The sequence below is a fragment of the Rhinolophus sinicus genome, linkage group LG11 (assembly GCF_036562045.2).
Source record: "Rhinolophus sinicus isolate RSC01 linkage group LG11, ASM3656204v1, whole genome shotgun sequence".
Taxonomy (NCBI): Eukaryota; Metazoa; Chordata; class Mammalia; order Chiroptera; family Rhinolophidae; genus Rhinolophus; species Rhinolophus sinicus.
In genome coordinates, this window is record NC_133760.1 from 38,664,128 (window position 1) to 38,676,897 (window position 12,770).

The window sequence follows — 12,770 nt, forward strand, 5'->3', positions numbered from 1 at the left end:
AGCAGGATTTGCTTACAGCTCTGCATCATTTTTGCATCTTTGGACAATGAGGGGAACTAGCCTGAGGAACAAACTTGTTTCTAAACCATGGCAGGGCAGTAAGATAGAAAGACAGATACTTAATGACATGGAACCTCTGATTAACTTGTGTTAATGTGTACTTATGTTAGGACATCTTGTTATGAGATATAATTATACTTTTTTTTGTATGTTTAAGTCATTTTGTATTGAGTCTACTGTTACATCTAAATAAATACACAAAGGTAAAGGAATATGCATTAGAAGGAGTTATTAAACGGATGTTTAAGTACAAATAGCATTTAACAAAATACACCAGAAAACCCAGGCTATGGATTTTACTCTGCAGAGCCCTGTGACTTTGTATCAATTACAATTTTCTTCACTGGTTAAATGGAGATCATCTCTTCCTTGTAGACATTTTGGGAGAGAAAAATTATAGCAAATGTATGTAAAAGAAAATTTTGAAATTATTAAAGTTGCTCCATAATATGCTATTTAAAATGTAACATTCCAAGAGTTTATATTAAAACTTTAACATAGAGACTTGTGCCAACGGAATAACTCCCACGTGTAAAATGTGTATGTTTGATGATACGACGATTTTATCTAAATAAATGAATTGAAGCTTTTATGCCGTATCAACAGGCATCAACCCCCATACACACTAATGTGATCAAAGGTGATAATTTTGCTGGGAAAAATTAAAAATAACAGGCAAGTAAACAAAGATTTCCAGAACAACGCCTACATCACAAAATCACCTTCAGGACATTAGGGAATTAAAAACCCTTCATTTATAAAATCACGTTTGCCTAATAGCTTTGATGGGTTGCATTTTGAATCTTTTACTAAGAAAAATGACAGCAAATGCTTAACTCTTCCAATCAGCTGGTATAAATGGAATGAATTTATCTCAAGGGAATGTTTGTCAAATTTCTAAAGATAAATTACCAAGTTTACCTACAGAATCACATTTGTGAGAAATGATAAAATATAACAAGTAATCAATATCAGGATGCCATTAATTCCATTCAAATTATTCACTATATGTCTCAAAGCTGACCCACACTTCAGATTAACTAATAATAATAAAGCTGTCATAATACATATTTTTCAGGATTTTGTTTTCCATTAAGTTTTAGAATGTCAGTGATGGGAAATGCAGAATAAAATTTATTCACTCGTGATACCATATTTGAACTTAGCATAATTAAGACTTAGAAAGGATAGAAGGCACCATTTATTGATGACTTATTATGTAGAAAGGACTTGACACTCATGATTGAATTTAATCTTTGCAACAGCCTGTGATATTGAAACCATTATCCTAGTCTTACAGATGAAGACAGCCAGGTTAAACAACTAATTCAAGACCACACAGCCAGCTGACAGGGAAGAAACTCAAGCTCACATCTATATGATACCAACGTTCCTAGTCACATCCTGTGACTCTGTGCGGCCTTGGAAATCAGGAGACTTGGGTTTTCAATCAAGTACAGCGAGAAGATTCAGGTGTTGGAACCAGAGGCGTGGGCTCCGATGCTGCCTGAGCTTTGTGTTTGTCACCATGTTTGTGGGATCAAAATAGCATTGCAGAGATCAAGTCAAATTTTATAGGTAGCTGTTTAAGATACAAAAGCTACAACTTTCCTAAAGGGACTCAGAAGTGTTATTCACACTTACGTTAGTGAGAGCTGTCTGGCACATGTTGGCACAGCCCGTGGTGAAACCAGATTACCCCCGTGAAACATTTTATCCAGGTGCTTAGTTTAATGGGTTACATTCTGTATGGGATGTCACACTTACTAACTTCTTTTTTTGTCACCTTTTATTTCAGGGTTTGGATTCAGTCATTGCAGATACTAAAAACAATAACAGAGCAAGACCTAACCCAGCCAGCTAACTCTTTTGTAACTTACTTGGGTCTGGTGGTAAAATGAAGGCTGAAAGAATACAGAAAGGACATATGTTCAAAGCTGCCTGTCTTCAATTGCCTTGTTCAACAACTATAGCAACAATATCATCAATGATAAAAAACAGTCTTTATTGGGTCCTTATGATGGGCAGGACGCTGTGCTCAGCACTTGACTGCACTGGTTTACTGAAATCTTAGGAGGCAGGATCTATTGGTGTCCCATTTTACACACGAAGCGACAAGAGGGGCGGAGTTTGTGCATCTTGTGCTCAGTCACAGAGCCAGCGGAGTCAGAGGTGACCCTCACACCTGAGCCCGTGTGGGGACAGAGCCCCAAAGTGCAGTTTCCAGGCTCTTGGCCTCATGTAGAAAGGTGCTGGCTCAGGTAGTAAATGGCCATCAACTGTGATTTGATGGCCATCAGCTGTGGCTAGTTGGCTGTCAGCTGTAACCAGTGAGCCATTGGCCACTAATATAACTGCCATGGCTACGCTAGCAGAAAAATGGGGGTTAGCAAGAAGATGGTGGCTGAGCCTGCAAGTGACGCAGTGAGGGTTGTGAACAGTGTGGCTCCTGCTTCCTGTGTCTCCAATCCAGCTGCCAGCGAGAATATAGTGATATGACTCCCCTACCTATGGCTCCGTGGGTGTTCCTGTTTGGTCTGACCGTGTCCTGCGTTCTTATGTGGGGAGCGGGAGCTGAGACCCTGCCTGTCACCCCGCATGACAGCCCGTCATGCCTCAGTGCCCGCGCTCTCAAATACGCCATCATTTTTTGAGAATTATAAACATCATGCTAAATATTATTTGAATTCTGTTCTTGCTAGTACTTCCCTTTCCTGTCATTATCTTATTGGGTCCTGACAACAACCCTGTCCAGAAGGTATGACCATCTGCACACAGCAGACCAGGTCACTGAGGGTCCCAGGACTTAATGGTATTCACCTAACACATCTACTTATGCCCGATTTCCAATAGGAATATACTAGGAAATGAAAGTCTCTCTCTCAGATGAATCTCCTCCCCCCGCCCCCAACTTCTCTTCTGGAAAAAAATAAAAAAAAATTCACATACCACACACACAAGGAACATTATTTTGGATACATTTTTATAAGCTATACATAATTATGTAAATGAAATTGTCATCAACTTTAATCATGCTAAAAAGCTCATTTTTTATATAAGAAAAAGAGGATAAATACTCATTAACACTGAAGGCCTCAAGAAGTGAAATTAAAATTTATTTTGAGATGGAAAATTGGTATAAAAAGTAGGATGCATTAGGTACCCTATCCACTCTTCCCACCCTTCTCCATTAAAAAAATAATTTATACAAGTAATCATCTTTAAAGGCTAATGTAATTTTAGAGGAAAGATAAATCATATACCACTTAGACTTTTAAAAGCATCCAGCCATACCAACTATGGAAGTAGATGCAAGCTCTCCTTTTTGCTTAGAGATTTTCCTCCTTTGTCCCATTAGGTCACTGGGGTTGAGGGGTGGGGATGGGGACAGGAAGAGTTGATTGTGCTCTGAGCATTAATTCACGTCTGTTCCTGCAGGTGTATGTGAACATAGGCATATACATTTATACGTACTTGTACACAGGCACATACATAAAAACACGTTTTACGGGATTCTGGTGTGTTGTGACAGTTATAGTATGTGCCATAAGATCTGACATCATAGTGCATACTCAAAAAATTTAGTTCCCTTCATGCAATCCTTTCTTCCAGACCAACCTGTAACTGCTTTCAGGTTGTGGCTATATTTGTTCAGCTTAATATAATTGCATATTTCTGGACAACTTCACAATTGTCCTGGACAGGAAGTGGCAGAACTAGTCATTTATAAAAACGCCTACGGTACTCTCCCCTGAGAAGTAGCATCAGCCTTTTGTACCCACTTCAGTGGCAGTGTGCCCCATCTGCCCCGTGACTTCCTGCTATTACGTCCAGGGAGACTTGGAAATACTTCTGACCATTATGAAGAACAAGAACAAAATAAGTAGTGCCAACTATAATTAACTAACATTAATGCCAATGTTTCACATGAAGCAATTTATATGGGCCAGGTACAATGCAAAGGGCTTGTATCTATTCTATCTTTTCACTCATACAACAAGCCCAAGAGGCATTTATTATTATCATCATCATCATCATCATCATCATCATCATCATCATCATTATTAACTTTCTGATGACGACATTGGGTTTGGGGAAGAACAAGTGACTGGCTAAACGTGACACTGTCACCAAATGTCAAGATTCTGATCCAGGACTTTCTGATTTCCCAAACTGCCCTTAGCCCTCGGATCAAGTCCCTTCCTTGTGCTTTGTATTTTCCCCTCTTTCCTCCAGAGCATTCCCACACATCCACACCCAACTCCATTCCAAGAGGAGCTGACCTATGTGTGCACGCTGCCAAAGCCGCCCTGCCTTGTGCTTCTTACTGAATTCTGTCTCTAACGAGCACGGGAAACAGAGTGAGGAGGAAGAGCAGAGAAACAGCACTTCATTCCCGTGCCTTCCCCACTTGCTGTGGGCTGGCTGGGTTCTGCCAGGTGGCTCTTTCTGCCCAGATTTCAGTTCCAGGTCTGGAAAAAGTCTTCCCCACACCCTTCCAGGCCCACAGCTGCTGCTAGTCCCAAGGTCCTGTACTGCTCCCCCTGTGGTTTCTGCCACATTGCCCACACCTTAGAAATGGTCCTTGCATCATTCTCTTCTGTGGATCCCAGTTGGAGAGCACCATCTGTTTCCTACCAGAACCCCGAGTGAAGCATGCCCCCATTATGCAATTCTGAACAGAGTTCTCTGTGTTTACAATGCTTACCATAAGTATTAGTAATTACAGATTAGAGCACAGACACACATTTATTTTCTAGTTGATTTATTTATTGTCTAGTCTCTATTATGTCAATGACTATGTCCTCTTTGCTCAGTTTTCTATCCTTGTTTTTTAGCAGAATGCCTGGTACTCAATTGGTACCCCAAATATTCATTGACTGAAGGATGGCCTCCAAGGACAGGGGTGGATAACTTACATCTCATCTCTGGAACTTACTGTTTGCCTTTCAGAAAGGAAAAGAGACTAGTACACCAACCTCTGTGGTTTTCACTTATATTCATGAGCAAATACGTATTTAGGACACTTAGAAGAGTAAGTAGGATAGCAGCATGCGTGCTAAACCAGAAGCCCAATCTCCAAGATTATGTCATTTTTTTTCTGCTAAAAGAAGTTGAATACTATAAGAGTGACAAAGGGTTGAGAAATGGCCAGGCTTACAGCTTAAAATGTCATGTCTCTACCAGGTTTTAATGCAGATTTTCACAGTGTCCCTTTAAAAATACAGAGGGTGCCAAAAAACATGCATACACATTTTAAGACAGGAAAAACTGTATTAACATTACACTAATGGTAACTAATGAGCACCTCTTGTAATTGCAGAAGTCAAAAGTGACTTGTAGTCATCTTTTGTTATAGTATATATTGAGTATTACAATTTTAATACAGTTTTTTTCCTTCATTAAAATGTGTATACATGTTTTTGGCACCCTTTGTATTTATGAAGATATGGGAAACGAATAAAAATCACATCACAACAATAAACGAAGAGTGACAATTATACAAATACATTCCAGAATGAGTTCTCAAATGTTCCCTATTGATGAAATGGGGGAGGAGGCATTATTTGTGTAACAGAGCTAAGACTGCTCACATATAAAAAACAGCAAGAAACAGTATTTTATACGTCAACTCTCATTTGCTTACACAAGTCCTAGGATGTGTACCAAACAGAAAACTTGAGAAACCACTTCCTCTCATTTTTGTAAAGGAATATCTAGGTCCTATACAGAAATTAGCAAACAAAAATCAACTTCTTTGTTGATTAAAATAATCATAATAACCTTAGCAAAATAGTCACAGAGAACAAGCTCCTTCATCAAAAACCTCCACCAAGATTACCTTTATAGGATGATAACAGGTCATCTTACAATAACCAGGAGCATGAGCAAGATTTTCATGGGACTATCATTGAACAATGCTCTTGAGGTTATATCCAATGCACTTAGCTAAAACAAAAACAAGCCAACATGAAATAGCTAAAATTTGAAAAGGAGACAAAAATCATGATCCCTTACATAGGATATGCATATCATCAGGAAAACCAAAGAGAATTAATTAAAAATTCATTTAAATAGGTGGGTTCATCAAGGTGGATAGTTACAAAATAAGTATCAATAGAAACTTTGGGGACTTTCACAGCTTTGCTGGAAGGAAGGGGAGGGGAGGGAAAGGAAAAGGAATGGAATCCTTATTGAGATAAATTCAAAATGTCGAGATAAAATGCAATAATATAATGTTAATTTTACCTTTTTTAATCAACATAATTTTTCAATTCCTATAAAATTTAAGTTACTTTTAGTAAAAATTGTTATGTTATTAAACTCCTGAAGCATCTGCATTTTACCATAGTCAACCTTTGAAGTCTTAGTCTTAAAACTATAAAACGTCTCAGGTGGTGGAAACTGCAGGAAGTTAGGTGCGCTGACTTACTAACTCTCTGTTGCTGTGAATCATCTAGTGGGTGGCTGTCTCCTTAGGTGTCACATTTTTGGATTCTGTGATGAATCCCCATGAAGTCCCATCTGTTGGCAAGGCATTAGCAGAAGAAGACCAGGCATTTCATTCTCCAAATGGCTGTTTGAAGTGGAATTTCTCAGTGTGTCTCAATAAGAGGGTGCATCTCCTGGTAAAGCAATGCCAAGAGACTAGGATGGATGTAAACATGGGGTGGTCTGATATGAAGAACAATGTAGGCATACGTGGACATACATGCTTCCACTGTGTCCCGGGTACTTTTAAAAGCTGGAGAACATATTTTATTTTATTTCCACCAAAGGTGATGGAAACGTCTTTAACAGGAAGGGAAATAGTAGAGTTTTGTTTTGTTTCCTTCTCCCTCTTCCATTTCTTCTCGTATGAAAGAAGGTGCCTCAGAAACTTGTAGCACCCAAGACATAAGTGGAACTTCAAATATCTGTAAGTCAATAAATGACTGCTTTGTACCACACACACACCTGCCATTCAATGAGTATGTCAAACAGGGTGCTTTGTAATGGCCCTAAAATTGGACAGGTCTGGGCCAAATTCTCTGCCACATTACAGCTGGGTGACATTAAGTACAATCCATAGTAAGCACTTTTTTTTTTTTAAGACACAATTTTCTTACTTGTAAAATGAAGATAACAGTATTGCTTACCTCAGAGGGTTGTCAGGATTATGTATGCAAAATGCGATAATGTAACGAGAAGTTCCCCGCGTTGTACAATAAATATTAGTAATCTATTTCAGAGTTAAATTGTTAGAAATAAATAACTCTTGGTAATCTATTCTTCAAAGGAAATATTTCTTCTGGCTAATATTATTTTGTAAGCCTCTGATTGTAAATATTCAGAAAACTCAACAAAGTATAGTTTAAAATTACAGAGAATTTGGTAGATCATGTAATTTAAATATCCAGAGTGAATTTAGGTGTAATTTGATCAAAGTTGCTTTAGGGAGGGCCATTTGCTTGCCTCAACCTGTTTCCCTTCATGGAGGCTTCCCTCATGGTGGAAAAATATCTGCAAAAGCCCTAAACTTCATGTTTATGTCCCAGAATGTTCGAAAGGAGCAGATCACTAGATTTAAAACTCTGAGGAAAAATGTTGACGTTCCTTGTAATTGAACTATAATTGAAACTAGCCAATATCTAGGGGAAGCCACCACGGTTGACTAAAGCTCTACATTAACTAAACCAAAAACTGTATCAAGTAGGATGTAATGAACTCACTTATTCCAACCATAGCCTTGCCCTAGAACTAGAGGTAAGTTTATAGTAACTTTAAATTCTTTCTTGAGGGTCAGTTAGGAAGAGATGAAGGATTGGGAATAGAGGTGTATGAATAAAGCATTGTGAAAATGATATTCATTAAACAGATTTCATATTTCTGTCTTAACAGAATAACACTTTCTAAGACATCCTCCCTGAGTTCTCACATGTGCAGGCATAATTTGCCTGGATAGTTTTAGCTTGATATCTGGACTTGCAATCATGCCGAGTCCTATTCCAAACCTCAACCATCAGTGAGTTGTAAGATCTTCAGCAAGTCACATCTGATCTCTGGACATCAATGTTTTCACTTTTTAAAAAGGAGGCTGGATTAAATGACCTCCAAGTTCCCAATAGTTTCATGGGTCTCAAAAAACTCAACCCATTTCCCTTATAAATGGGGCAGATGCTTATTCAGCAATCTCTCAACTTCTGTTCTGGAAATTACACAAAATAACCCAAGTTCCTTTTACCTTTCCTCACTAGCACTATTTTCTCGCCCTGTAATCTTCTTGTTGATATTCTATGGGCCTACTCAAATTTCTCCACATCTTATTCTCTATAGGAAACCTCTACCAGGAAATCTTATAGAGATATCAATAGTGCCTCCTAAGTAAGGAGGGCTATATTCCAAGAAATTATTGTGAATCTCCTCTGTGTGTTTAATAATATTTTATTCTTGCAAATTCCCAGCTCAGACTATTTTGAAAGGTTCTTAAAATGCTCTACTGCTTTTTTTTCTCTGCTTTTCAAAAAAATTTACAGGTACTTTTATTCATTGTAAAATTAAAATACAACGAAAGGTGTAATTTTGAATGCACATCCACTGAATGTTAACATGCATCCACCTATCAAAAATTAGAACGTTATCACCCCATAATATCCCTCATATCCCCTACGAATCAAACAACATTCCATGGCCCTAAAAGCAACTATTATTCTCATTGCCTATAGATTAAATTTGCCTGTTTAAAACTTCATATAAATAAAACCATTTAATATGTGTTCTTTTGTCTAGAACATCTATCTTTCTCCATAGTCAATTGACTATATTTGTACATATTAATTTCTGGATTCTATATTCTGGTCCGTAGATCTATATGTTTATTGTTTTGTCAATACTGCACTGTCTTCATTTCTATAACCTAATAGTACATCTTGAAATCAGTTAATGTGACTCTTCCTGTTTTGTTATTCTTTTCAAGATTTTTTCGCTCTTCTAGTTCCTTTGCCTTTCCACATAAATTTTAGAATGACTTGTTGATATCTACAAAGAAAACCTTGGTTGGGATTCCTTCGAATCTGTAGAAAAGTATACAAGGAATTGACATCTTAACAGTATTGAAACTCCAACTTTAATCTGCAATATTTAAAATATACATATATCTTGCAGTTTCCTTCCTTCTTTGTTGCACAAGAATGAAAGCCAGGGTTTAAAATATGAGCAACCAACCTTTGGAAGAGAGGAGAAAAGCAAACCCAGAAGCCCTAAGAAATCTCCAGCTAAGGATGAGGAATTAAAAATAATAATTCCAGTAAGTAAACCAATAATTTCTAAAATTGAACTGTGAGTGCATTGATTGACACCAATTTTGTTTTTTAAAAGAGTATGCAAAGGAAGATCACTAGAAACCATTCTTGTATCCATCTTCAGATTGATCAAGCATGGTAAAGGGAAAATGTATTGATGTGAGGCATCTGAGACCCATGCAATAAAATCATGGCAGGGGTTTGGTCTATTTAACCCATCTCCTAAACTCATTAAACAGAGACTTAAATGGGACCAACACTCAACAGTTGCAACATTTTTGTAGAAGATCACAGAACTAAGAAGTTCAATAAGCACACTTCCAATTTATACTGAATTTCTTTGTTCCAGAGTAGCTCGGTTGTTGGGGTTACCAATAAGTGCTACAGATGTTCAAGGAGAGAGTGATAAGTTCCAAAGTCAGAGAAAATGGAAAAAGATAAATTAGGTCTTAAATAATAGTTAGATTTGAACATTTGGGGAAGTTGGGAAATGTTAAAATGACGGTAAAGATGCTTATCTTCTTTCCTCCCCTCCACCCCACCATACCTACTTCTTTTATTCTGATTGTAAACATCAAGTGTATTTAGTGAGCCAATCTGTCCTCTGGGATCACAGTAGTATCTTTACTTCTTTTTCTGACTTCTTCTTCCTGCCTGTAGGTCTTAGCTGACCTAAAGAAAATCCTTTCCTGTTATTATTTATGCATTATAGTAGATTGAGTTATGGAAATTTGTATTGAGTTAATGGACATAAGAGAGGACAACTGAAAGGTTTCAAAGGCAAGATGCATTGTAGCTGATTTTCTAAAGAAAATAAAGTAAGGATGTGGTACTATTCCCTATTGTTCCAGACCTCTGAAGTCAAAAACAAATTTTAATCCCCTGTGTCAATCCAGGTAGCTAGAATCATTATAGTAGATCAATATAACTTTTGAGCATCCCAACTACTCAGAGAACTGGCCTTGCTTTTATAAATAGATATATGGATTTAAAAAGTTAACATTTAGCAATTTGTATGCATACGCCTTTTGTCTTTAACAAAAGATAGGCCCTGTTGGAAATAAGATGGATGGATGAGTCTCAGTATCTCTCTTTATAACATTACAAGTATAAGTGCATGTTTCTCTTATTGAAATATAACAATAGCAGAACACAAGAAATCTCCCAAAGGAGCACATATAAAGTGTGCTATGTGTTGAGAGAAGGGGGATATCAAATTGGAAAATCTGTGAAACTTACATGAGGTCTATGAATTCAGTGTTGGATTGGGGAACATAATGGAGGGAGAATGTCCCAGACATAAAGAGCAGCAAAAAGATAGGAATAGAGGAAACAAAGTGTTGAGCATGATAGAAGAATAGTCAGATTGGTCCTGTCTATATTTACCGTAGTCCTGGTCAGGAAGTCTTTGAATATAAGGCAAGTCAACAATTCTCTGAGTATGGCTACTATTGGGATATGCAGACTTCACAGGTAGAGCCTACCCACATGATTCTGAGACTTCAACCTGACTAAGAGTTGTGCATGATGCAATCTTCCAGAAATGTTCCCAATATGTGAAAAGGAGCAGATTTGGGAGAAAGTATTATATCATTCTGTCGATAGACAGGGTAGATGTGTCCATCAGGCAATTATAAAGGCACGGCTGAAGTTTGAACAATGGCCAGGGTCCTAAAGCTGGATTTTTACAGCATTCGCCATAAGATGGAAGAAATCTAATTCTGTGTCCTCCTCTAGACTCAACTCTCTCCACTGTTCAGTCCAACACACATGAAGAGTAATGCTCCAGGATTACTACACTAAGAGTTTTACAAACCTTTAATGATGCCCAGGACCCCCTTCACTTTTCCCATGCTGCTTCCCTTCAGCTGTTGGTTTATCTGTTCATCCTTGGTCCAAGTAGTGCTTACCATATAGTCTTTATCTGAAAACTTAGACAAAGATTCCTTTCGCTACCAAGAATTTTCTGCAAACAGTGTTACAAGTAAGTGAAATGCCAAAAAGATGAGCCTAGACAAAAGGAGGATAGGAAAGAGGTTGAGCAGAACAGAGAAATCCAAACCAAACTGGCACCCAGGCTATAAGATATTCACGGTCCGATAGAAAGCATCTTCTCTGTACATCTAACTGCTCCCTTTATAGACTTTTGCTTAACTGTAGCTAATTTCCCTCTGGCGGTTCTTGATGTCCATGAGACCAGGATATCATTATGTCCAATGATTTTGTTTTATAGGTAGAAATTTTAGGTTATAAGATTTTTAATAATGCTAATTATTTGCAGGTATTGTTCTCTGTTCATTTTTGTCCATTTAACCTCGGCACCTAGCAAAATGTCTGGTTCGTAAGGAAGACCCTCACTTTCATCTATCAGGCTATTTGACATGATTACCGTGAGGTAGAATAGTTTGTGTTATTGTTTCCCATTTTAAATTTAAATCTCAGTACTCATTTAACTAGCATGTATTGAAATATTTCATTAATGGAGTTTAAAGTATAAAATCTCTCAAAATTTGTTAAAGTCAATAGAAATTATTCATTTAATTACTTGTATAGAGTTTGGTAATGAAAAAGGATCAAATATATAACCAGTTATTTGAATAAAAAAGGATTTTAAATATTATAGCATGAAATTAGAGTTACCATTATTAGTCATATTTATTCATGAGAGGTAATTTGATATCTTACAAAATAAGCCAATACATGGTATAACCTCTTGCTGTCTAATTTTTCATGGATGAGCTCTTGCATATTTAATAACTTTGGAGGTTATATTTTAACATAGTCTAATTACCACTTTCTCGTTATTTCTATTCAGTTTGACACAGCCACTGTGCCTAAAATAATTTAATATTCTTATGAATGAGATAGTGTTAAAACCAGCCTACACCATCAGCCCCCTTTGTTTAATGCCAACAGTTCTAGTGAGTTAACATACGAGAATGTGAGAACAAATGGCCCTCAGAGAGAAGTGAAAAAATATTCTTCACAATTTTCACATAATTTTCGAAGAATTTAAAACATATCTAGTTTGAATGTATCTGTGCCACAAATCAGAGTCCTTGGCAGTCTAATTAATATGGAAGAAAAAGACCTTTTTTATCCCTTTTTCTTCCCTTGCAGCCTTACCCATCCAACCAGGCCCTGTGCTGGATGATTGGTCCCAGGTGCATTGGACAAGACCAGGAAATACTCGAAGAAATATCACATGGCATTTCTGCAGACCAAGATGCCTCCACACTCACACACACACAGCTGGCCTGAGCACCGTTCCTGCTGGTAGACGTTGGAATCCTGAAACTATTACCGGTCATGCCACCTTGGGTGAGTTATGGCACTTCCCTTAGCCTCAGTTTTTCAATTTCTAAAACTGGTTAATAACAGTACGGACCTTATAATATTGTCCAGATCATAAGAATTCAATGAGATAAT